Source organism: Neofelis nebulosa, chromosome 3 (genome assembly GCF_028018385.1).
Source record: "Neofelis nebulosa isolate mNeoNeb1 chromosome 3, mNeoNeb1.pri, whole genome shotgun sequence".
Classification (NCBI taxonomy): Eukaryota; Metazoa; Chordata; class Mammalia; order Carnivora; family Felidae; genus Neofelis; species Neofelis nebulosa.
The window spans coordinates 173,683,641-173,709,262 of NC_080784.1; the positions used below are offsets into that span (position 1 = coordinate 173,683,641).

Here is a 25,622-nt window from a genome sequence, read left to right on the forward strand (position 1 = left end):
CCATTTCTCTGTATCTTCATCAATACCTATTATTCTCCATCTTTTTGATTATGGCCATCCTAACAGTATCTCATTATAGTTTTGACTGCATTTCCCTAATGACTAATGTTGTTGACCATCATTAGGTGTGGTTTTTTGTCACTTAAACTTTTGGTGTCCTAAGAAACCACTGCTAAAGCCAAGGTCACAAAGATTTATGCCAATGTTTTCCTCAAAAAGATTTACAGTTTTAGCTTTTATATTTAGGTCTTTAATCCATTTTGATTTAATTGTTGTATATGGTGTGAGACAGGGGTCCAAGCTAATTCTTTTCCATGTAGATATCCAATTGTCCCAGTACCATTTGTTGAAAAAGACTGTTATTTCTAGGGTGCCTGGGTGGCTCAGTCGGTTAAGTATCCGACTTCAGTTCAGGTTTGTGAGTCCAAGCCCCGCATCAGGCTCTGAGCTGCGAGCTCAGAGCCTGGAGCCAACTTCAGATTCTGTGTCTTCCTCTCTCCCTCTGCCCCTCCCCTGTTTATCCTCTATCTCTCTCTCTCTCTCAAAAATAAATAAACATTAAAGGAAAATTTTTTTAATTAAAAAAAAAAGACTATTCTTTCTCCACTGAATGGTCTTGGCACCCTTGTCAAAAATCAATTGGCTATAAGTGTAAGGGTTTATTGCTGGACTCTCAATTCTATTTCACTGATCTTTATGTCTACTCTTATGCGAGTATCATATCATGTTGATTTGTAGTAAGTTTTAATATCAGGAAAAGTAAGTCTCCAAATTTTGCTCTTCTTTTCCAAGACTTTTGACTATTCTGGGCCCCTTGCCTTTCCATGTGAAATTCAGAATTAGTTTATCGATTTCTGCAAAGAAACCAGATGGTATATTGACAGGGACTATGTTGAATCAGTAGATCCTAAGTCAGAGGTTTACTTTAAAACCTCCAAAATCTCTGCATTTCATATGGAGTAAAAGCTCAAGTTCTTAAAATAGCTTATTTAAGATACTAAACAGTCTGGTTCCCTAATTACTCTTCCCAATCATTTCTTGCTACTCTCCCTCTTGCTCTTTCTTAAATTCACCCAGTATTCTCCTGCTTCACTGCCCTTATACTTAATTTGTAGCCTGAAATGCACTTTCCCTAGATATCTGACTCATTTCTTTGGAAATTTTTTTTTGTTAACGTTTATTTATTTTTGAGACAGAGAGAAACAGAGTTTGAGCAGGGAAGGGGCAGAGAGAGAGATGAAGACACAGAATCCAAAGTAGGTCCAGGCCCTGAGCTGTCAGCACAGAGCCCGACGCAGGGCTAGAACCCACGTACAGAGAGATCATGACCTGAGCCAAAGTCAGCAGGCAGCTAAACTGACTGAGCCACCCAAGCACCCCTCCTGACTCATTTCTTACAAGACTTTACTTAAGGCACTTTTGCAGTGACCTAACCACCCTACATAAAACTGTGCACACACACGTTCTCTCCATCTCCCTTTCATTATCACTCTATAATTTAGATGTTCATTTTGTTTAACGTCTGTATACCCTAATGCTAGAAAGTGAACTCTTTGAAGGCAAATGTTATTGCCAATTCTGTTTACTTTTGCATTGTTATCACTAAACTAAATAAGTATCAAAACTACATATCAATACCAAAACAATGTCTAGCACATAGTAAGCACTCAATAAACTTCTGCTAGATAAGTGAAGAATTAAGGTAAGGAAAAAGAAACAAGAAGAACAGGAAAGCAATAAGTACAAGATTCTAAAAAGAAATAGTAATACAATACTCAATAAAATTTATAAGTTTAACTGCACTGAGGCACCTGGGTGGTTCAGTCAGTTAAGCGTCCGACTCTTGATCTCAGCTCAGGTTTTGATCTGAGGGTCATGAGTTCAAGCCCTACATTGGGCTGAGCATGAAGCCTACTTAAACAACAACAACAAAAAGTTTAACCCTATTAATAAAATGGAATTAAAAGAGAATATTATTGGGGCGCCTGGTAGTTCAGTCGGTTAAGCGTCCAACTTCAGCTTAGGTCATGATCTCATGGTTTGCGGGTTCGAGTCCCACATCAGGTTCTGCGCAGACAGTTCAGAGCCTGGAGCCTGCTTCAGATTCTATGCCTCCCTCTCTCTCTCTGCCCCTCCCCCACTCACACTCATGCTCTCTCTCTCAAAAATAAATTAATGTTAAAAAAAGAGAGCATTATTGCCTAATAGATAAAAAATATTTTTTAAATAATAATAGCCGTTGTTGGCAAAGTTATAGTGAAATAGGAATTTTCATATATTGTGATAAGAATAAACTAGTATAACCTTTCTAGAAAGCAAATTGGCACTATGTATCAAGAAATCTTAAATTACAGCTGATCCCAACAACGTTGGGAGTGGTTAGGAGTGCCGACCACCCACACAGTCAAAAATCCCCATATAGCTTTTGACTTAACTACTAATAGCTTACTGTTGACTGGAAGCCTTACTGAGAACATATAGTCAATTAACACAAATTTTGTATTATATACTGTTTTGTTACAATAAAGTAAGCTATAGAAAAGAAAATGTTATTAAGAAAAATATAAAGAGGAGAAAATACATTTACAGAACAGTAAAAAATTTGCACATGAATGGATCCAGGCAGTTTAAACCTGTGATGTTCAAGGGTCAACTGTATTTATATTCTTTGATATAGTAATTCCACTTTTAGGAATTCATCATTAAAAAAATCAGATTTACAGAGATATTTATATAGAAATGTTCAAAATACAGTAATTTTTTACAAAGAGAAACTAAAAAACAACTAAATAATGAGAAAAGAAAGATAAAATAATTTCTGGTAATAGTAAGTATAATTTATTAAATACTTAACACATGCCAGCTAGAATGTTAAATCATGAATTTACTTAACTCTTAAACTAGTAAGTATTATGCCTATTTTGCAAATAAGAAAACTAAGGACTAGAAAAGTATCAAGCACAATATCCCTTTAGATTCCTAAAATGGAATCTATACAGTCATTAAAGACTACATTTTGGATAATATTTCATTGAGGGTTGGTTGTTTTTTTTTTTAAACTTTTATTCATTTCTGAGAGACAGAGACAGAGCGCAAGCAGGGGTGGGGCAGAGAGAGAGGGAGACACAGAATCCGAAGCAGGCTCCAGGCTCTGAGCTGTCAGCACAGAGCGTGACACAGGGCTGGAACCCAGGAACCATGAGATCATGACCTGAGCCAAAGTCTGACCCTTAACCCACCGAGCCACTCAGGCACCCGAGGGTTTTTTGTAAGACAATGTTAGAAAAGAAGGCAAGACACAAAACTTAATATAATTTAATGGGACTAGATCAGACTGTAATATTAGACTAGAAATCTCTGGATAATTTGAGATTACAAGTAATTTTATTTTTAACATGCTACTCTTTTTACATACTACATTTGCACTTTCCAAATGATCTGTAATATATACGTATTTTAACAATCAGGGAAAAAACAACAATTACTATTAGTAAAGCTAAATCTTAGACTTCCCTCTATACTTGTTCCTCTACCTATTAAACCATGTATCCCTTCCACCTCTTTTTTCATTGTGTCTACTTATATGGAAAAAGATCTAAACATGTAGGCAGTTTAAGTGTCTAATATTTAATACAGTGAAGAACATCATATACATAAAAACATACACTACCACCCAAATACTAGTTTTACTTTATATATCCATATTATTTCAATCCCATTTATTCACTTGAGTAATGTTCAACATTTTTATCAACTGATCTTATGCATCTTCCTTTTTCCATAAAGAGAGACTTATTAATAAACTAGTTTAAACAAGGTTATGTAGCTTCTTCACATACAAACCTGACCTAAACAGAGAGTGTATTCTAAAAGGATATGCTATATAAGAATGGGTAAGATTTGATATATAATGGAGAAATGTGAAAGAAGTGGCTCAAATGAAGAACACAAAAACAAATAATATAAATTTTTGTTAACAATGAGATCATGAATATATAAATTTCATATACACATTTTCCAAGCTCTTCTCCCTCTATTATTTAATTTTAACCTGATAGAGAATCTAACCAACCAATACATACTTGCTCACTGATTATCATCAAAAATATTCCAGCATGGTAAGCAGAAGTCTTATCAACTCGACTTTGTTGTTTGTTTGTTTTTTTAACAGATAAGGATGTATATGTTCTTTTAAACATTAAAAAAAAAAAAATTCGGGGCGCCTGGGTGGCTCAGTCGGTTAAGCGTCCGACTTCAGCTCAGGTCACGATCTCGCGGTCGTGAGTTTGAGCCCCGCGTCGGGCTCTGGGCTGACAGCTCAGAGCCTGGAGCCTGTTTCAGATTCTGTGTCTCCTTCTCTCTCTCTGCCCCACCCCCGTTCATGCTCTGTCTCTCTCTGTCTCAAAAATAAATAAAACGTTAAAAAAAAAATTTGTTTAAAAAAAAAAAAATTCTAGGTTAACATTTAGAGTGAACATGAACTTTAACAATGGTATGGCAACGGTCAGTACTGTCATTAAAGTGAATATACCAGTAAATACCACTTCAAAAAAAAACCCCTTCCTATTGAAAACTACATCATCAACACAATACTGACACTAAAAAAACTCCCATGTCATTTTATAAATAAATAATAAATTTATATAAGGACAACTAATTTTAGACAATTTACCTTTACAGAAAAATAAACAGAAAATAGTAAGTTTCTATGACAATCAAGAAATATATTCTATTTAATATGCAATATATCATCTACAAAGAACAGGCCTAAGAAAACTGATACTAAGAATCAAATGTATTAATAACACCTTAGCTCCTTAAAACCATCAAAAAAGGAAGAAAAAACAAAAGCATCTCTCTAGGGGTGCCTGGGTGGCTCAGTAGGTTAAGCGTCCTTGGTTCGGGCTCAGGTCATGATCTCAGGGTTCATGAGTTCAGTTTGTGAGTTGGAGCCCCATGTTGAACTCTCCACTATCAGAGCAGAGCCTGCTTGGGATTCTTTCTCTCCCTCTCTCTCTGTCCCTCCCCTGCTTGCGTGCACTCACACGCGCACCTCTCTCTGTATATTTCAAAATAAATAAATAAAATTTTTAAAAAATGGTAATGTTTAAAAGAAAAGCATCTCTCTATAAGGAATATATATGGCAGTCATAGGACTCAAAACATCTCTCTATAAGGAATATATATGGCAGCATAGCAAAAAAGATCAAGAAACATCTCTCTCAGGGTGCCTGGGTGGCTCAGTGGGTTCAGCATCCAACTCAACTCTTGATTTTGGCCCAGGCCATGATCCCAGGCTTGTGGCATCCAGTCCTGTATCAATCGGGCTTGAACTAGGAGTGGGATCTGCTTAAGATTCTCTCTCTCCCTGTGCCCCTTCTCCCCACCCATCCCCCTCACTCATGCTCTTGCTTTCTCTAAAATGAGAAAATAAAGAAACATCTCTCTCATGAACAAATGCTACCAAAACCAATCAATCCATCTTAACTGGAGATTAAGTTTCCTACAAAATGATTTTAAGTGTGCTACTGTGATAAGGGTAAGATAAGTACTAAATCTCATCAAAGTACCAAAGAGTGTGTCACTGAAAAAGACAGCATTTACAGAAAACGTAACTAATAATCTTAAAATGTATCTATCTATGCCCTAAGAACTATTATACTTGATCACTGAAGACATTCTAAATATCAATGGATAAGAGTATGGCTAAATAAATTATGATAAAAATCACCTTTTAGAATACTAGGCAATTGTTATAAAATTTAAGGTAGAATGAAGAAACCATATGTGTGCAGAAACCAGAAAGATCTCTTAGACATAGTCTTAAAGAAAAAAGCCAGTTGCTGAACAATATACACTTTTAGCTAAAGAATCCAGGAAGGTGTGTTTCTATAGACTTCTTCAATACTTTCTATAATCCTTCATTACATACTGCCAGTCCTAGTCTTGCTTGGTTATTTTAGAGTCTCACATTGTTGGTTTTACCAACATATTTTCATCTGTATGTGTTTATTTTCCCATTAGCCATGTTCCTTGATTATACAGATTATGATATATACTTCAATCTGGCAGTTAGCCATAGTCCCATATAGAAAATGGGTGCACAGATAATATATGCAGATGGCTAACAATATATGAAATATGAAGAAGCAGTTTAGAAGCAGAGAAATGAAAACACATTAAAGGGGAAAACCAGGACTACAATACAGTTGTTTTATGCAACCACAAACTCTTCGAGAAATTCTAGTAACGAAATTTGTAACTACATTTTCCTTCTGAGAGATTTTTTTTTTAATCACTCAAATAAAAAGGCTTGAGAACCTATGTGTAAAATATTCATACTCTATGACTTTGGTTATACTTACCATCTGTCTGGCATTGATGCTACCAACATGCTCTTTAAGGCCACAGTTGACATCTGCAAACTCTATAGCTCTTCCTATTACCTAACATGTCTTCTTACTATAAATAAAAAAAAATAGTAAGTTACATATTTTACATATATAATAAAGACAAATTTATATCAAACTACAATCCTAAATGATATCAAAGTTCAAAACATATATAATATTTATAATACAAATATATGAGATTCCACACAGAAAGCCATAAAAGTAGAAAAAAAAAAAAAAAAAAAAGGAAGAAAAAGAAAAAAGACCAAACTCATTTGCCACCACTGGAGGTAACTACTACACTTGGAAATGGTTATATTAAAGGAACAAACTAAACATTTATTTTTCAAAAAGAACATTTTTTTCAAGGTAACAAATAGCCCTAACTGATAAGGGAAAAGTCTTCATAGAAGAGGACAATGCAACAGCAATGTACAAGGAACAATATAATTTTAATATTTATAATGAATAACTGAACAGGAATCAATAATCATCAATGAAGGCTAAAATCATTAGGTGAAAGGTTGATAGTGATTTACCTGGTGTCAAAGTAGCAGGTACAGATGATTTACTAGATGCAAAAAAGAAAAGATAACTTTACAATAAAATGATCTGGTTGTCACCACCTTAGCCTGGTGATCAAACACAGAATCAAAATCATAGGACAACTAAATGTTATGTGCCTCTTAATATGAAACAATAGGAGTACAAAGCATTACAAAATATTCTTCCAAAAATCTTTAACCTGAATCTGAAACACGTTTAGGTTTAACACCCAGTTTATACAAAATACAGGGTATAAAGAGGTTATACTACACCATGAGTAAATAAATGATCAGCAATACAAAAAACATAGACATTCTCAACAGACCTACCAAGTCTGTATCACGGAGTAAGAGAGGGAGGGTGGTGTAGACAGGTAAGAAAGGCAGTGCTACAATAAAAAAGACTCAAAGAGATAACTAAATGCAATGGGTAGCTCTTAATGTGAATTTGGTGTTTAAAAAAAAAAAAAATGTTTGGGGAACTGAAGAAATATATGGTATGAGTATGTTAGGGAATTATTGTTATCTTGCTAGAAATAATGGTTTTATAGTTATAGTGGAGAATATCCTTTTTCTGGAAGATATATGCTAAAGATAATGTCTTCTCATAATTTAAAAGAGCAAATTTCAAGCTAAATCCTTAAATGAAATTTAGGAAAGTCCAAAATATACACATATGTAACATAAATGTGTAATACTCAAAAAATATTATTATATCTGTTTATCTATCCATATGTACTCTGAGAAGAAAAATCCAATCATGCTATAAGGAAAGGAAGAAAATGAAAGAAGAAATTCTAATGGATAAAACTTAAGAAAAGGAGGGGCTCCTGGCTGGCTCAGTCAGTGGATCATGACTCTTGATCTCAGGGTCATGAATTCAAGCCCCCTATTGAGAGTGGAGCCTACTCTAACAAAAAATAATCATCATCATCATATATATAAATGTATGTATATGTATACACACACACATGTATATATATACACACATACATACATATACAGTAAAACCTTGGATTGCAAGTAACTTGCTCTGCTAGTGTTCTGCAAGATGAGCAAACACTTCTAATAAATTTTAACTTGATAAACGAGTGATGTCTTGCAATACGATGTCTTGCAGTGCGAGTAACACATGATGCTGATGGTTACTCTTCTCTCTCTTCTTCTCTCTCTTTCTCTCTCTCTCTCTCTGCAGGATTGTGGGCGATCCCGAGCTCAGATGCTCGGTCTCAGGCCATGGTGTTTGGCAGAAATCAATGATTTTTCAGAACATTGCAAGGTGCCCACAATAGGCACTAGTGTATCTTTTGTCACTTCAAAGCACCTATGGACAGTCCTTTGCTTTTCCATGCTGAGAGTAAGCTTAGAAATGCTTTGCTTCATTCTAGGTCAGGGTACCTGCAGATACAGACCCTTTTCTCTGCTGCCTTATTGCCAGTTACATTAAATACAATATATGACAAGAGTTTATTAATACTGTAGTCAACAATTGTGTGAGCATATACAATGGCCCCCATGCAGAAAAAGGTTGAAAAGAAAGGCAGTAAGAAAGAGATGATTATGGTGGAAGCTAAGAAGGAAATCATCAAGAAGAACGAACAAGGTGTCCAAGCAGCCAAAATGGCAAGATTTGTAAAAAGTCTGCATCAGCATCTCATCTATAGAAGAGAAAAAGATGAAATCTCACTTCAAATGAGATTAAGGAGATGAGTAAATGTGAGAAATGGTACAAAATTTTGTAGGAAAGCACCATCAGAAAAGGATGTAGAAGTGCAAGCAACGAATGTGTTTAATGACAATGCAATGTCACATTTCCACAAAATCCTCAAAGGAGACAAAAACCAAGTGTCACTGGATAGGTTCCTTGTTAAAGTTGCACAAAAAGAGAAAGATTCCACTGGGCCAATAGATTGCAGTGATTCCATTAGTGATAGTGAAAGTCGTCCTACACAATAACCTTCCTCACTCTTGTCTCCCTCATACCAGCCACAAAGGTTTTTAAAGGTAAGTGCTTTTACCTTAGGTTGTTTCTTTTTCTTTATATATTTTCTTTATTATTTTGTACTATGTTACAGTATTGTAATCATTTTTATATGAACATTTTGGGGTTGTGGAATGAATTATCTGACTTCTCATTATTTCTTATGGGGAAATCCACTTTGATATACAAGTGCTTTGGATTACAAGCATGTTTCTGGAACTAATTATGCTCATGAACCAAAGTTTTACTGTATATATGTATTTTTTTCAGTGAAGAAAAGGACTCCGAATAGCCAAACAACCTTGAGAAATTAAAACAAATCTAGAGGCTTCACACTTCCTGATTTCAAAACATATTAACAAAGCTACAGTAATCAAAACAGTATGGTACCAGCGTAAAGAGACCTAAGAACAGGGGCACCTGGGTGGCTCAGTAGGTTGAGCATCGGACTTCAGCTCAAGTCATGATCTCATGGCTTGTGGGTTCAAGCCCTGTGTCGGGCTCTGTGCTGACAGCTCAGAGCCTGGAGCCTGTTTCAGATTCTGTGTGTCCCTCTCCTGCTCACACACTCTCTCTCTCTCTCAACATATTAAAAGAGAGAGAGAGAGAGAGAGAGAGAGAGAGAGAGAGAGAGAGAAACCTAAGAACAGTTGGAACAGAATATAGAGCCCAGAAATAAATCTTCACATATATGGTCAAGTTATCTTTGACAAGGATGCCAAGGCTACACAAGAGGGGATAGTCTTTTCAACAAATGGTACTTGGAAAACTGGATATCCACAAGCAAAAGAATGAACTTGGACCCTTACCTGACACCATATACAAAAATTAATTCAAAAGGAGTTGAAGACCTAAACATGAAACCATAAAACTCTTAGGAAAAAACACAGGAGAAAACTTCATGACCTTAGACTGGCAATGACTTCTTGGATATGGCACCAAAAGCACAGGAGACAAAAGCAAAAATACACAAATGGGACTACATCAAACTTAAAAACTTCTGCACAGCAAAGGAAACAATCCACAGAGTGAAAAGGCAAATCTACAAAACAGGAGAAAGTATTTGCAAACCATGTATCTGATAAGGTATTAATATCCAAAATGTACAAGTAATTCCTACAAGTCAATAACAAACAAAAAAAATCTCAAATTTTAAAATGGGGAAAGGACTTGAATAGATATTTCTCCACTGATGATTGATATACAAATGGCCTACAAGCACATGCGAAGATGTTCAACATCACTAATCATCAAGGAAATGTTAATCAAAACCATGAGATATCACCTCACACCTGACAGGATGACCACCTTAAAAACAAGGCGGGGGGGAGACAAGATAGGCTTTCCAAAACAAGATTAAAGTTTTAAATAGTGATAAAAAGATTTAATAGTAATTCCTGAAACAATTAAGGTGGTATCACCTTAGAATTATGAATTTATGCTTAGAATTTATCCTAAATTCTGATTACAAAGTTAATTTTAGAAATATTAGATGGGTACCTGGCTGGCTCAGTCAGATCTCTCACTCTTCATCTCGAGGTCATGATTTTGAGCCCCACATTGGGCACAGAGATTATTTAATAAAATAAACTTAAAAAATATTAGAAAAAACTGATTATCACATCCGTAGAACAATGAAATTTCTTAATTTGGAAATATGAAGCAATGACAAAGGAAAAGAACAACGGATTCATGGATGAACATTTTAAACCTCAGACAAATAAAAGTAACCAAAAACAGCAAGAAAAAGATTTTTAAGAAAAAACACTATAAAGAAGATGTGGTATATATATACAATGGAGTATTACTCAGCAATCAAAAAGAATGAAATCTTGCCACTTGTAACTACGTGGATGGAACTAGAGGGTATTATGCTAAGCAAAATTAGTTGGAGAAAGACAAATATCGTATGACTTCACTCATATGAGACCTTTAAAAACAGAACAGATGAACATAAGGGAAGGGAAACAAAAATAATATAAAAACAGGGAGGGGGACAAAACAGAAGAGACTCATAAATATGGACAGAAAACAGAGGGTTACTGGAAGGATTGTGGGAGGGGGGATGAGCTAAATGGGTAAGGGGCATTAAGGAATCTACTCCTGAAATCACTGTTGCACTATATGCTAATTTGGATGTAAATTAAAAAAAAGAAAAAAAACACTAAAAACCATATATTTGGACCATTCTCAAAATTTTAAGAGAAATAGACCTATTAGGTAATCAAAGGACATGAACAATCCATGTTTAGAAAAAGTGTCCACCATCAGTCTAATGAGGTTTAGTGAAACTGGTACACCCAGAACCAGTGCTCAGCCAAGTGCAACATATGGGTTCTTCCAGCCAGTAATTCCACTGATGGTCATAAAAACCTAGCTAGCCTAGCCACTTTCTTCCCCCACGGAAATTAATGAAATGTTGGTGGTGTTTGTTTGTTTGTTTTAAATTCTTGAAGTTATGTGAATTTGGATAGCACAAATTCATTAACCTGAATCCAGATGTACTAATGAAATAATTTCTGGAGGACAAGGCTTAGATTCTTCCAACAGCCTGCCCAATCTAGACATATTTTAAAACTATAGTACAGTGGGTAGGAGGGTAGTTAAAACCAAAATTCAGAGTAATGTTATCATCTGTCTATATTTTAAAAGCAAAGTGAACTACTCACTATAATGTAAAGGGAAAAAATGTTTATGTGACAAACCAATATATCTTATTTCAACAATTTTAAGACATATTTTTACATTTCTGCAGTAACGATACATCCTAAAATCAATGATACATCACCGCTACCTGGAGCTGTTTTTTGTTTTAATTTCATAGAGGTACATAAAACATCCCATCTTATAACTGATGGGATGAAAGATAGATATTTGGAAATGTCATGATTTACTTGATATCAAAGGTTTTGTTTCAGAGGGCCACAAAAAGAATATGTTAAGAGTAAAGTTTCAGGTCACAAAGATTCAGGTTTGCCTGAATCCTGGCTCTACCAAATACCAATTGGGTAATGTTGGACAACATTCTTCACATTTCTCATGTTTTCTGTTTACTCATCTGTGAAACAGTATGAATAACAGTGCAGATCTCATACAACTGTGAGAATTAAACATAGTAGCATACGTAAAGTGCTTAAAACAGTGCCGGGCATATACATATACACTCTTAGATATGTGGTAGCCATTTTTATTACTATGAGGATGAAGGTGATGAGGCTGATAATGACTTTCGGCTAATTCAATGGTAGGCATGGTAAATATTTTTTTAAATGCTCACTCTCTTGGGGCACCTGGGTGGCTCAGTCGGTTGAGCGTCCGACTGCAGCTCAGGTCATGATCTCATGGTTTGGTTCATGAGTTCGACCCCCGAGTCGGTCTCTGTGCTGGCAGCTGAGAGCCTGGAGCCTGTTTCGGATTCTATGTCTCCCTCTCTGTCTCTGCCCCTTCCCCACTCGTGCTCTGTCTCTCAAAAATAAACAAACATTAAAATGTTCAATCTCTTCTTTAATTCTTAATAAAACTGCTTCTAAAGGCATTTAATAGAGATCTGTTAAGATTCAATATTTGGCCTGCCTTATTCTTCACAAGACTTACACCATGAGTCTGCATATAAAAATAAAAAGCTGAAGGCAAGGAAGGCAAAGATGACAGCCGTTTTCTAAAATTCACATTGACTAATACATGGTTACTGCTTTGCATATTAAAAGACATGCAAAACCATGGATAATCGTGAAGACAGAAAAGGAGATTTTTTTATCAGTAATTATTTTTTTCAATATATGAAATTTATTGTCAAATTGGTTTCCATACAACACCCAGTGCTCATCCCAAAAGGTGCCCTCCTCAATACCCCTAACCCACCCTCCTCTCCCTCCCAGCCCCCATCAACCCTGTTTGTTCTCAGTTTTTAAGTCTCTTATGGAAAAGGAGATTTTAAAAGAAGGAAAATCCTCAGATACTGTTAAAAAATATGCACCTACGCTGATATTTATTTACTCTCTACTGTGTACACGATACTATGCCTCCTTCAATAAAGAAAAAATACTCTTGTAATAACTTAAGCGTACTTTTTGTATGCAGTCCAATACGTGGTCCTCTTTACTCTTCCCTTCAAAGTTATTAAAGTCAACAGGTACACAAACTGACATTCCTCAGTACTGTATGCTGGGTTTCTGCACTGGGATTTTGAACTGGGCTGTTTTGTTGTTTTTTTTTTTTAATTGTTCATTAGTCTTTTTCATGAACTGTAGCCTCCTTGTACAAAAGCAGCCATTTCTTCCCTATTCTTCCCACCATTTCCACCACCGCAGCCCCCCCATCCAGGCACAGTCGCTTAAATTAATAAAGGCTCTATCTAGCTTAGGAACTAAAAAATTGTTGATTTAATTTCTGACCTTTAAAAATGAGCAATGTTAGAAAACTGAACCACGCGATTATCAAAACACAAAACGCATGACGTTTACATTTCTTAAAGCGTGCAAGGGTTCTTTCATTGAAAAATGAATGATGGTTAAAACAAGTTACAAAACAGCTGGGTGTTTGAGAGAAAAACCATAGAAATAATAAAAACGGAACAAAAGACTGATATTAGAATGAAAAGACATTTTTTTTTAAAGTGAGAAAAAAGAGGCGGCTGCAAATCAGTCATTGTTTTCGGTGAGAGACCAGGTTGATCTCCAGGATTTTCTTCCCTGCGCTCAACCAATCCCCACCTTTTCTGAGTTAACCAGTCTCCAGGCAAGCAGCGCTTCTTGATTGGCTTAAAGATATCGAGTAGAAAAACCAGCCAATCCTGCCTTCAAGTCGGAACTGTGCTATGGAGACATTACAACCACTGCATGGCGAGAATGTGTACAAACCTGTCCCTGCCACAAATATCAGATCCTAGTTCTAAAGACTGTTGCCAAAAGGAAGATTCTTTAAAGCCAACACCAAGCGTGATCTGGCATCTGGCATCTACACTTTATTACTCTAGCTCTCAGGGACGGGGGAGCCGGGGGGAGGGGGGGTAAGGACTGTTTTAACCAAAAGAGCCTACGGTATAAACTGTCCCAGTCAGATGACTCCCTTTATCAAAGACAGATTTCCAAATGGGTATCTCGGAGAGGGTCCGGTTGACAGCAGGGTTTAAGAAGGGTCCCAGTGAGGATCAAAGTTGCGGTGGGGGAGGGGGGTGCGGACGAGGGTCAAAGGGGCACAAATACCAGGGATTGGGGATGTCTCTGCACAGTATCCAAAATCGGAACGCGTGGAGCGAGAGGCTGTCTTTGGATATGAAGAAGTGAGTAAATAAACGGCTTTGCTAAGACTACGTGCTCTAGAGGGTGGCCCAAAGTTCCAAGAACGCTCCACCTGGGAAACGCCGCAGGCGTTCGAAGGGGCAAGAGGTCAAGTCCCGGCGGGAACTGACGAAGCCTGGGGGGGTCGAGAGGGGTGTGTCTGGGACCTGGAGGCCCGCCCGAGAGTGAGAGGCCGAGGAAGGGGCCGCGGCCCCCGCCTTCGCCCGGCCTCGGGCGGCGTGCCAGGGCCCGCCTCTCGCCGACGCCTCACTTCCCCTCCGTCCAGGCGGCCAGGCCCGCGGGCCGGGCTGGAAGTGGCCCGCGCTGGCCCACCACGTCCGGGGATTTAGGTTTCGGTGGCAACGCCGCCCGCCGCTGCCTCAGGCCCTCCGCTTCGGCTCGGGGTCCCAGGATCCCTTCCCTCCCGGACCCGCCACCCCGCCTACCACCCGCCGCCTTTACCTGCTCCGGGAGCGGGTGGAGGGCGTCGAGGCCGGGGCCGCGTCGTCGAGTGCGCGACGCGGCGCCTCGGGTCCGCAGCCCTTTCCCGCCGCCGCCACTGCGCTCTCCGGCGCGGCGCAGGGCTGGCGAGCAGCGGCGACCGCGGGGGGGAGACGCGCCGCGAGCGCCGGGCGGGGAGACACTGCCGCTCTCTGTCCGGCCGGGGAAGAGCAGCCTCGCAGCAGCCAGCCGCGAGAGGGCGGGTGGGCGGCCGAATGGGGAGGAGGGGTCTCGGGGAGTAGGGAATGGCTGCCACGTCGCTCAGGTGGCTCGCCGCCCTCCGCCTCCCCCACCCTCTCCAGCTCCCCGGCGCGACCTCTGGTTCGTCCCCGAGCTCCGCCATGGCGCGTCGGCCCGCCCCGCGGGGCCGGCTCCGGGGACCCGGCCCGCGGGCGCTCCCGCCTCTCACACTCCTAGAGTGAGTCCCGGCCTGGCCGGTTCTGCCGCATCGGACCCGTCTCTCCACCGCCATCCCCACTACCAAAAAGCTCGCCCGAAATCCTGTTTCCCCCCCTTCCCTGGTCGTAGTGGTCACATGGAGGAGCAAGCCCTTTTCAGTGTGGCGGGTTTTCGGGGAAGGCGGGAGCTGTTTTGAGCCCGTGAACGTATCAATAAGGGGCCCCTTTGCCGAAGTAAAAGGGCGCGGTAAACCACAGCTGTCTCTCGCCCTCTTCACTCTCCCAACCTAAAAGGCAAAACAGAAACACAAGGTCGTACTCGCTGGTCGAGGCGGGGGAGGAAACGAGAGCCGGGGCGGGCCAGTCAAGGCGCGGGTCCCAGCGGCAAGTTGGGAGGGACCGCGCGGCGAGCCAGACCGCCTCGGCGTTCCCTAACTGGGCTGTTGACTCGGGGCGTGTAGGGCGACGGGCGCGTGAACGCCACCCTTGCGCGCGCGGCGCTGCCCGCGAAGGTTTTAGGGCCCACCGGCCCCCTCGCAGCCGGGAGACAAAGAGGTCGGCGGCAGCCTCCGCCCGGACGGAGACTGCCGGCCCCCAACCTGCTCTGCCCGACGTCTGTCTGAACGCGCTGGCGGAAGCACCAAAACGTGGGCTTGTTTGCGATGCAGGACTGCAGGCCCTGACCTTTGCCCTCCAGTTAGAGCTTCAGTTTTCAGGTGCCGAGAAAAAGCAAGAGGCTTTCTTTCCTTTTTCGATCACTGCTCGTCTCCTACGCCTGCTCCATTTTCCCCCGTAAACTCTGCTTTCTTTGGTTTGTTTCTTCTGTGTTCTGACGTGTAATGTTCAATGTTTTAAGGTACACGATTTTTTTTTTACCCTTGCTTTCTGGTGGTGGTTTTGCTTATCCATGTGTTTTCCCTCTGTTCGACTCCCTTTGCAGTTACTTTTTATTCCACCTTCATTATTTTTCATAGGGAAACAAAATAGCCTCGTGGCAAAGTATTCCTTTGCATCGAAGAGACTGTCAATGTTGTAGTAATTGCTTTAAACTGAGTGGAAATTTGGGAACAGTTCAAGTGGATTTTTATCTTCATCTGAGTCTAAATACTCACACTCAATGGGAACATTCTAATGGGTTTTTTTTAGACTCAAATATTTGAGCAGAGACCTCGGATGGTAAATTTTCTAATGAAGCCAACTACACACAAAAATACAAAGAAAAAAAAGGATTTTTCCTTTTGTATGTTTTTTTGTATTAGAGATCCTTGAGTCCCAGTGTTAAGAAAATTACAACAAAAATCTTTATTAATGCTTTTATTAAATTTCAAAACAGCAAACATTTTAATCAAGTACATAGAATCTCAAGCTATAAACAGCTGTTGCTGAGAACCTAACATTAACTCTGCCTCTGAACAGCCATTAAAAAAGACTAATAACAGTGATATATGCCACTTTAGAAATGAAAGAACCCTAGTAATTATCAACTTCAAACAAATCTAGCAAATTAATATCAATTTTGTTCGTATGATATATGTTCACCACGATAATAAAAGCAGACATTTAAATTTTTGATTTTCCTTTGAACATTGTTAAAGATTCATCACATCTTGTCTGAACAATAAGAAAGTGTTCTTAACATTGGAAAATATTTTTCAAGCCAAGACATCGGCCAGCCTGAATTTTTTAGAAACAAATGCTTACTACTCCAGTAAAAGGAAAGCATTGATATTACAAAGTTCTGAAAATCAGACTCAAAGAACAGAACAATCTTTACTCAACACTCACAAAGCCAGCCTTCCTTTGTGAATAGTTATAAAATTTTTCTCCTTCCTTATTGGTTTAAATTCTAAACCAATAGGAAAAGAACAACACATCTTTCAAAGGATGAGACATCAGCATTGGATAAAACTTTGGATAAATAGATTGTTTATCATGCTCATTCTCATTCAAGATCATATACCTTTCAATTTCAAAGAAGAAATTTAAGAATCTTTGAATGATAAGTATCTTGATATATCTTAAATACCGAAGTGCTATTCCTGATCACATTCTGCTCTCTGTAATCTTCCAATTGGTACATTAAAATTAATTATGTTAAAATATTTAATTCTCTGAACTGTCAGATGAACCTGAAGATGATAAAATGCCTACAACCTAACACTTTAAATAAGATGAACCCTGTTGTTTCTTCATATGAAAGACTGGCCTTTAAGGAAATGATAAAGTTTCTGTTTTAGAAAATGTCTTAAGTTTTTATACATAGAATGACCAATGCATCATAAATAAATCTTTTATATTTGTCTAAAGCCATGTTTGGCCTGCTTAATGGCTAAATTCCAAACCTGCTTGTTTGTTTATATTTATGTTTAGAACGTAAGTATGATTTCCTCCCAATCAAAAATAATCTCTGCCTTCACATTCCTATACTTTGATTTTAACTCAGAGCATTCCACTTAATTATAATTACTTACATATTTATAATTTCCCATAGTAGTTCATCAGTTCCTTGAAGATAAGTTCCATAACCCATTCAATCTTTATTCCTCACTGCCAAATGCAGAGCCTTGTACAAAATAAATACTCTATGGATATTTGCTGAGTGAAAGAATGAGTGAGCATTACTCTGTAACACAGCATATGGCAAATCAAAGAAAATCTGTCTCGGGATTTTTTCTTCCTCTACATAATAGCTAATAAATACTTGTTTTCATTCCCAATTAAACTTAGAATAGCATTGTTGCAAGAACTTTAGTAAAAGAAAGTAGGACCAACATATGCTGGAACTCCTGTGCTTTTCAATTCTGAATCTGGTAGAAACTGGATAGTGGGTAATATTGCTTTTATCGAAAGTAAATAAGTATCAATGAGCTTATCTTTATAAAGGATTGCTTTACCGTACTCAACAAGAACTGCAAACCCTGTGACTTTGGGAAAATTGCTTTAAGCCCTCTAAAACCCAGTTCTCTCATCTCTCAAATGCATTCATTATACCTACTTTTTGATTAATAAAAGCATGTAAAAGTAAAAGCCCAATAGATGGTAGTTATTATTACTTACAGATGTTAGTGGACTCAGTCAGGAAGAAGAATAATTTTTTTGCAGTTATTTATCTGTAAGAGGCAGGTATAAAGTGCTGTTTAAAAAAAAATGTTTAATGAGGAAATAAATACCCTGAGGGAATGAATAGAATACTAAGAACATCTACCAAGAGGAGATAACATTGGAGAATTGAACTTTGCTAAGAGACTAGATCTTAAGTTTTCTAGATACATATGCACCCACAATATAACCATGTAAGGTAGCAGATGTGTTAATCATTTCACAATATATATTAAGTTATCTTGTACACATAAGTATATATAATTGTATCTATTATACCTCAGGAAGGGGGGAGGGGCAGAACGAAGAGGAGAAAAAAGTCAACCTACTGGAAAACCAAACAATACAAAAAATAAGCAAGCAAACAACAAAAACAAGCAAACTAAAACAAGAAAAAATAAGGAGAATGGATGGCATTCCAGGCTGAGTGTAAACTTCACAAAAAACCAAATCTATGTTTCAGAAAGTTCACAGCTCCCCACTATTTCTATTGGCTTTTCTCAAACTGTAAGAAACTATGTAAATGAAGGGTAAATAAATTATACATTTCTTTTAAACTAGAAGGCTTCTCATTGTACTCTGCTTTTCCTTTGAATAAATTCTCATGAGTTTTTAATATGACAATATGCATTATAAAGGAGAGGAATAGTATTACATAGTTCCAAACTTACTTGACCAAAAATCTTTATCCACGGAGAGTATCTCAAGACCCAGGATTTTATATCACATTTGTGAAGAAACACTCATTTATGTTTGAAGATAAAATCCCAACTCCTTAGCCCACGCTTCCAAATCCTGTCATTAACCCTACAGAAATGGACTTCAAATAGACTGAAAGCCTAGAAACACTGAGGAATGCTCTTGAAAATTTTATCTTCATTTTACCCAATTTCTCCATAAATGGGTAGGCAGGCATGAGGCAGTCTCCAAACTTAACAGAGAAGGGTGGAGATGGGATTGGCAAAGAGAGCATTAAAAACAAAAGCAAACAAACAAAAAAAAAAAAAAAAAAAAAAAAAAAAGCCCTAAGAGAACTAGAACTGCAGAATAGCAAGGATAACTTTCTCATGCCTGGGAAAATCCTGAGGATATGATAGCAACCACAATTCTGTGCCTATGTGGAAGATTTTTACAGGAAGCCACACTTCAGTCCAGAAGCATATTATGGTAGCTCCAGCTCTATATAACAGTTAAAATTTCATATTGTTTACCAATAAGAAACCATAACATCCAGTAACCATTCCTGTTGACATCTTTCTGTCAAATACTCTCTCATCTGTAACAATCATACGCTTCCCAATATAACCTACTATCAAGGATGTTGAGCACTGGCCAACAATCATTTATTTTCATTTATATTTGTCTTTACAAACCCAGTTCAAATTCCTTTTCTCCTGTAAAGTTCTCCAGTTACCCCAAACTTAATGAACTGCTTCTTCTTCTATGCCCACAGGATTTCATATATAGTCTCTTACCCAGTTGCAGTGGCGACTGTTTATTGTTGTGTATCTTCACTAAGCTGTGAGCTCTCTTTCCCTAGGCAAAGAAATGTATCCCCAGTAACTAGAAAATGTTCTTTAGCCATTGAAATGTAGTAGGCCCTTTGTAGGGTACCTTCCTTGCTCACAATTTCCCCTTTAATTTTACTTACCCCAATTCCATAGAGTGTACTCCAGAATTAAAAAAAAAAATGACTCCACCTCCCCAGCCACAGTGAATTAACCCAAGAGTAAGTGTCTTTATCCAATTAGCCCTTCCTGGGAAATTTTAGAATTAGAACAAAGATGAAAAGCATCATTAGTAAAATCAAAAGACAGATGGTAAGCAAAAAATGCAATTCATATCAGAGACAAATGACTGATTTCTCTAATATACAAATACCTAGAAATAAGAAAAAGACCAATAATCCAATAGAAAAAAATAGACAAAGCATACAAAAGATTACTCACAGAAAAAGGAAAATTACTCTTATGTGTATGTGTGTTCCAGCTTTTATTGCAGCATTATTTGTAACAGCAAAAAATTGGGGAAAATCTAGATGTTTATTGATAGGGAACTGGTGAAATATGTGATATCAAAATGTGGAATCATATGGCATTCTCTCAAGGCTGATACAGTACAGTTTCCAGAATAAATTGCTCATTAAAAATGTATATATGCTATACTGCCATTACTGGAAAAAAAAAAATGGAGAAGGAGAATACCTAGGTAGGTAAGTAGGTAGGTAGGTAGATGTATTTTATCACATATACATAAAATAGCTTTGGTAGGAGATGGAACAAAGCGGTATCACTGGTTGCCTTGGAGAAATGGGAATAGGTAACTAGAGGGAAAAGCCTGGAGAGAATTTTCACTGTACATTTTTGAACCAAAAGAATCTATTTACTATTTTTTTTAAATATCATTTAAGTAAGAATAAAATATTCAGGATTCTAGAGAGATTCAGTTTCTCTGTTCAACTAAGCCTGTATGAGGTTAACTCAAGAGTTGGGGGCAGCTATATTCTGCAAGAAGCCTGGGAAGCAAAGGAATCCGTCCTAGAAAGAATGAAGCAGACAAAGCGAAGACACATTGAGAGTTGGGAAGAAAATACTATCTGGCTCTCAGTGATTTGGTTGTAGTCTTTCCCCAGGCTAGCTGCATCCCTCTCCTTGGTTTCTTTAAAACACTCCTATTGTTGTAAGAAACCTCCCCTCTTTCAGGCTAACTTAAGGTGTTTTCTAATAGTGGTGTCCAAGAGTTTATTTTAATAGGTTTTTGTAAATGCTTGTTAAAATGAAATGTGAAGTCCTTCTAATGAAATCCATTTCAGTTCTCAAAATGTGATTTGTACTATTTAAAAATTTAAAAAACAAAATTAAAAAAACTCACTTTTTTCAAGTTGAGAGAGGGCAAGGTCAACAGGCATTCTAAAATATTCACCCTAAGCAAAAGTAGTATTTGCTGATGGAAAATATAAACTGGGCCTACGGCCAAGTAGCACCTTCCACCTAATACACCTTCCTTTCAGATCCTGCCCAAGACCCAAGACTTCTCAGTTAATGTTTGGTGAGGGCATGCCTGAAAGATGAATTCTTGAATTGTGCTAATTAGGATGGAGCTTGAGGATTGGAGGACCCGTTTGTCAGTTTGGTTTAAGCTGATTTGTATTTTGATAGGAAAAGCATTAGGGAACAGAGCAAAAAAAGCACCAATCCCAGTGCAAAAGGCCCCTGGGTGGTTATTATTTGAGCATATTCAAATATAAATTTTCAAGACCTAGAACTAGTTAACACTTTGAGGCTAAAACTTTCTGAAGGCAGTGTCTATTTCTTTTTCCATGTTTTCAAATCCATAGATAGTACTACTTATTTTATATCATCCTTCCCAGTATTGAAAAGATAGAAAGTACTTGGGAAATTCCTAGAAGGTCCAGAAAGGTATTTGTTTTTTGTTTGTTTGTTTGTTTTTTGGTTTTTTAATGTTTGTTTATTTTTGAGAGAGAGAGAGAGAGAGGGCGAGAGAGGGAGGGAGACACAGAATCTGAAGCAGGCTCCAGGCTCTGAACTGTCAGCGCAGAGGCTGATGTGGGGCTCAAACTCACAGACGGTGAGATCATGACCTGAGCTGAAGTCGGACACTTAATGGACTGAGTCACTCAGGCACCCCCAGAAAGGTATTTGTAAAGCAGCTCTTAAAACAGCCTACAAATGAAGTTAAATATATTTTGTATGAGCCTGGTATTGTAATGCACATTCCAAGAATTATAGCATAAAAGCTGCATTTGCATTTATACACCTTTTATATAAGGTAAGTTTAAACAGGATGATGAAATTAGTCTGCTGTGAAATAAGTCAGAATAATTGCATTTAAGCACTAAGGGGTAGAAGAGCACAATTTATTTCTATCATTGAAATCCTGTTGAGGAGCTATTCTTTCTTTAACCAATATTTCTTGAGAATTTAGGGATATTGCATAACTAAAAGACACAGTGCCTGACCTTAAGGAGACTGTGGCAATTTTCCTGAGATAAGACATATGCATACAAAGCATCATCATTCTCATCTTTACTAAGAGGAGTAGGATGGTGAAATGGAAAATAATACCGGCTTTTAAACAGGTATAGGGTTCACATTTTTAGTTCTGCCATGTCATTAATCTATGAGCTCTGTGAAGGCAATTAATTGCTCCTAGCCTCAATTTTCTCAATTATAAAGCAAGGATAAGGATGCTAACTTGAGAGAACCATGTAAGAATTACACAGGACAATGTAGATGAAACTAAGGAAATGCATACATATCAGGTGCTTGATAAATATTAGTTTACTCTCTAACTGAACTGAAAGGATTATATGTGTTTTCAAACTCATTTTTATTCGTTTGTAAATAACGCATTAGTTCTGTCATTGGTGAATTTTTAAATTGAAGTTAGCTAAAAATTTGAATCATTTTGAGAATCAAAACTGTAACTGCTTTAAAATTAAAACTCAAAGAAATACACAGGGTTTTGTTGGTTTTTTTTTTTTTAACGTTTATTTATTTTTGAGAGACAGAGAGACAGACTGCGAGTGGGGGAGGGGCAGAGATAGAGGGAGAAACAGAATCTGAAGCAGGCTCCAGGCTCTGAGCTGTCACCACAGAGCCCAATGTGCGGCTCAAACCCACGAACCGTGAGATCACAACCTAAGTGGAAATTGAATGCCCAACCAACTGGGCTAACTAGGCACCCCCCAAAATAGACAGGGTTTTAATCAAGTAAACTAGGTAGGGGAAAAAACTAAGAATATAATTATTTTCATAGAAAAATGTTATTTATAATTCCAACTTGCTCTTTGAATATAATAATATCACCTAACATAAGTGTTTTTCCAATATGTAAAAATATTTACAAACCAAATATGCAGGTTTTGCTTTGTGTTCCCTACAGATGTAGGTGTTCCAAATTATGTCCTATATTGGACATTTGTTCATGATAGAGCATAGAAATTTCTCATTGTTTTGGTGGGTTGCTGGGGGAAAAAAAAAGTGTTCCAATAGGTGAAAGTCCTATACTCTGAAAACGATGAAAGAAATTCAAGATGACACAAAGAAATGGAAAGACATTCCATGCTATGGATTGGAAGAGCAAATACTGTTAAAATGTCTATACTACACAAAGCAATTTATACATTTAATGTATTCCCTATCAAAATACCAACAGCATTTTCACAGAACTAGAACAAACAATCCTAAAATGCATATGGAATCACAACAGACCTGGAATGGCCAAAGTAATCTTAAAAAAGCAAAGCAAAGCTGGAGGCATCGCAATTCCAAACTCCAAGTTATATTAGAAAGCTGTAGTAATCAAAACAGTACGGTACTAGCATAAAAATAGACACATTGATCAATGAAACAGAATAGAAAATCAAGAAATAATCCCACAACTATATGGTCAATTAGTCTTTGACAAAGCAGGAAAGAATATCCAATGGGAAAAAGATGCTCTCTTCAACCAAATAGTGTTGGGAAAACCAGACAGCAACATGCAAAAGAATGAAACCAGACCACTTTCTTACACCAGACACAAATATAAATTCAAAATGGATTAAGGGGGGCGCCTGGATGGCGCAGTCGGTTAAGCGTCCGACTTCAGCCAGGTCACGATCTCGCAGTCCGTGAGTTCGAGCCCCGCGTCAGGCTCTGGGCTGATGGCTCGGAGCCTGGAGCCTGTTTCCGATGCTGTGTCTCCCTCTCTCTCTGCCCCTCCCCCGTTCATGCTCTGTCTCTCTCTGTCCCAAAAATAAATAAAAAACGTTGAAAAAAAAAAATTAAAAAAAAAAAAATGGATTAAGGGCTTAAATGTGAGACCTGAAACCATAAGTCCTAGAAGAGAACTCAGGCAATAACTTCTTTGACATCAGCCACAGCAACTTCTTTCAAGATATGTCTTTTGAGGCAAAGGAAACAAAAGCAAAAATAAACTATTGGGACTACATCAAAATAAAAAGCTTCTGCACAGCCAAGGAAACAGTCAACAAAACTAAAAGGCAACCTATGGAATGGGGGAAGATATTTGCAAATGACAGATCTGATAAAAGGCTAGTATCCAAAATACATAGAGAACTTTTAAGATTCAACACCCCAAAAAAATCTAACTAAAAAATTGGCAGAAGACATGAACAGACGTTTCTCCAAAGAAGATATCCAGATGGCCAAAAGACACATAAAAAGATGCTCATAATCACTGATCAACAGGGAAATGTAAATCAAAACTACAATGAGGTATACCTCACACCTGTAAAAATGGCTAAACTCAAAAACACAAGTAACAATAGGTGTTGGTGAGGATGTGGAGAAGGGAGAATCAATCCTCTTACACTGTTGGTGGAAATGCAAACTGGTGCAGCTACCATCGAAAACAATATAAACATTCCTCGGGGCTCCTGGGTGGCTTGGTCGGTTAAGCGTCCGACTTCGGCTCAGGTCACGATCTCACGGTCCGTGGGTTCGAGCCCAGTGTCGGGCTCTGTGCTGACAGCTCAGAGCCTGGAGCCTGTTTCAGATTCTGTGTCTCCCTCTCTCTCCGCCCCTCCCCTGTTCATGCTCTGTCTCTCTCTGTCTCAAAAATAAATAAACGTTACAAAAAAAATTTAAAAAAAAAACATTCCTCAAAAAGTTAAAAATGAAACTACTTTATGATCCAGCAATTACACTACAGAATATGTATCCAAAGAACACAAGAACATTAATTCTAAGGGATACATGCACCCCCTATGTTTATAGCAGCATTATATACCATAGCCAAGATAGGGAAGCACCCCAAGTGTCCATCGATTGGTGAATGGGTAAAGAAGATGTGCCATGTATATATATATATATATATATATATACACACACACACACACATACATATATGTATATGTATATGAATATATGTGTATATATACATACACACATTCAGCCGTAAAAAAGAATGAAATCTTACCATTTGCAACAACATGGATGGAGCTAAAGAGTATAATGCTAAACAAAATAAGTCAGTCATAAAAAAATGAATACTACATGATTGCACTCATATGTGGAATTTAATAAGCAATGCGAACAAGCAAAGGGGAAAACATAAGAGAGAAAGAGAAAGAAACAGACTCTTAATATTCTTTTTTTTAAGATTTAATTTTTAAATACTCTCTCCATCCAATGTGGGACTCCAGCTTAAAACCCCAAGATCGAGAGTCACATGTTCTACTGAGTGAGCCAACCAGGTACTCTTAATATTCTTCGTAGAGAACAATCTGATAGTTACCAGAGAGGAAAAGGGTGGAGGGATGGGTGAAATAGGCTATGGGGATTAAGGTGTTCATTTATCATAATAAGCACAGGGTGATGTAACTAATGGTTGAATTACTATATTGTACACCTGAAACAAATATAACATAGATGTTATATGTATGTTAACTAACTGGAAAT

The 25,622-nt window shown here is 37.9% G+C and overlaps 1 protein-coding gene across 13 annotated transcripts in view; it reads right to left on the reverse strand.

Moving 5' to 3' along the window:
• N4BP2 (NEDD4 binding protein 2) overlaps positions 1-16,071 on the reverse strand; it is a 156,279-nt gene extending 140,208 nt beyond the window's left edge. For 5 of the 13 annotated variants that reach the window (XM_058722790.1, XM_058722788.1, XM_058722787.1 and 2 more), the window contains exon 1: positions 6,366-6,443. The gene's annotated coding sequence lies outside the window, so the exon portion shown is untranslated. Of the gene's footprint in view, positions 1-6,365; positions 6,463-15,415 lie in introns of those variants that run through there. The other 8 variants (XR_009259624.1, XR_009259625.1, XM_058722782.1 and 5 more) reach the window with 6 other exon arrangements.
• Between the last annotated feature and the right edge of the window lie 9,551 nt (positions 16,072-25,622).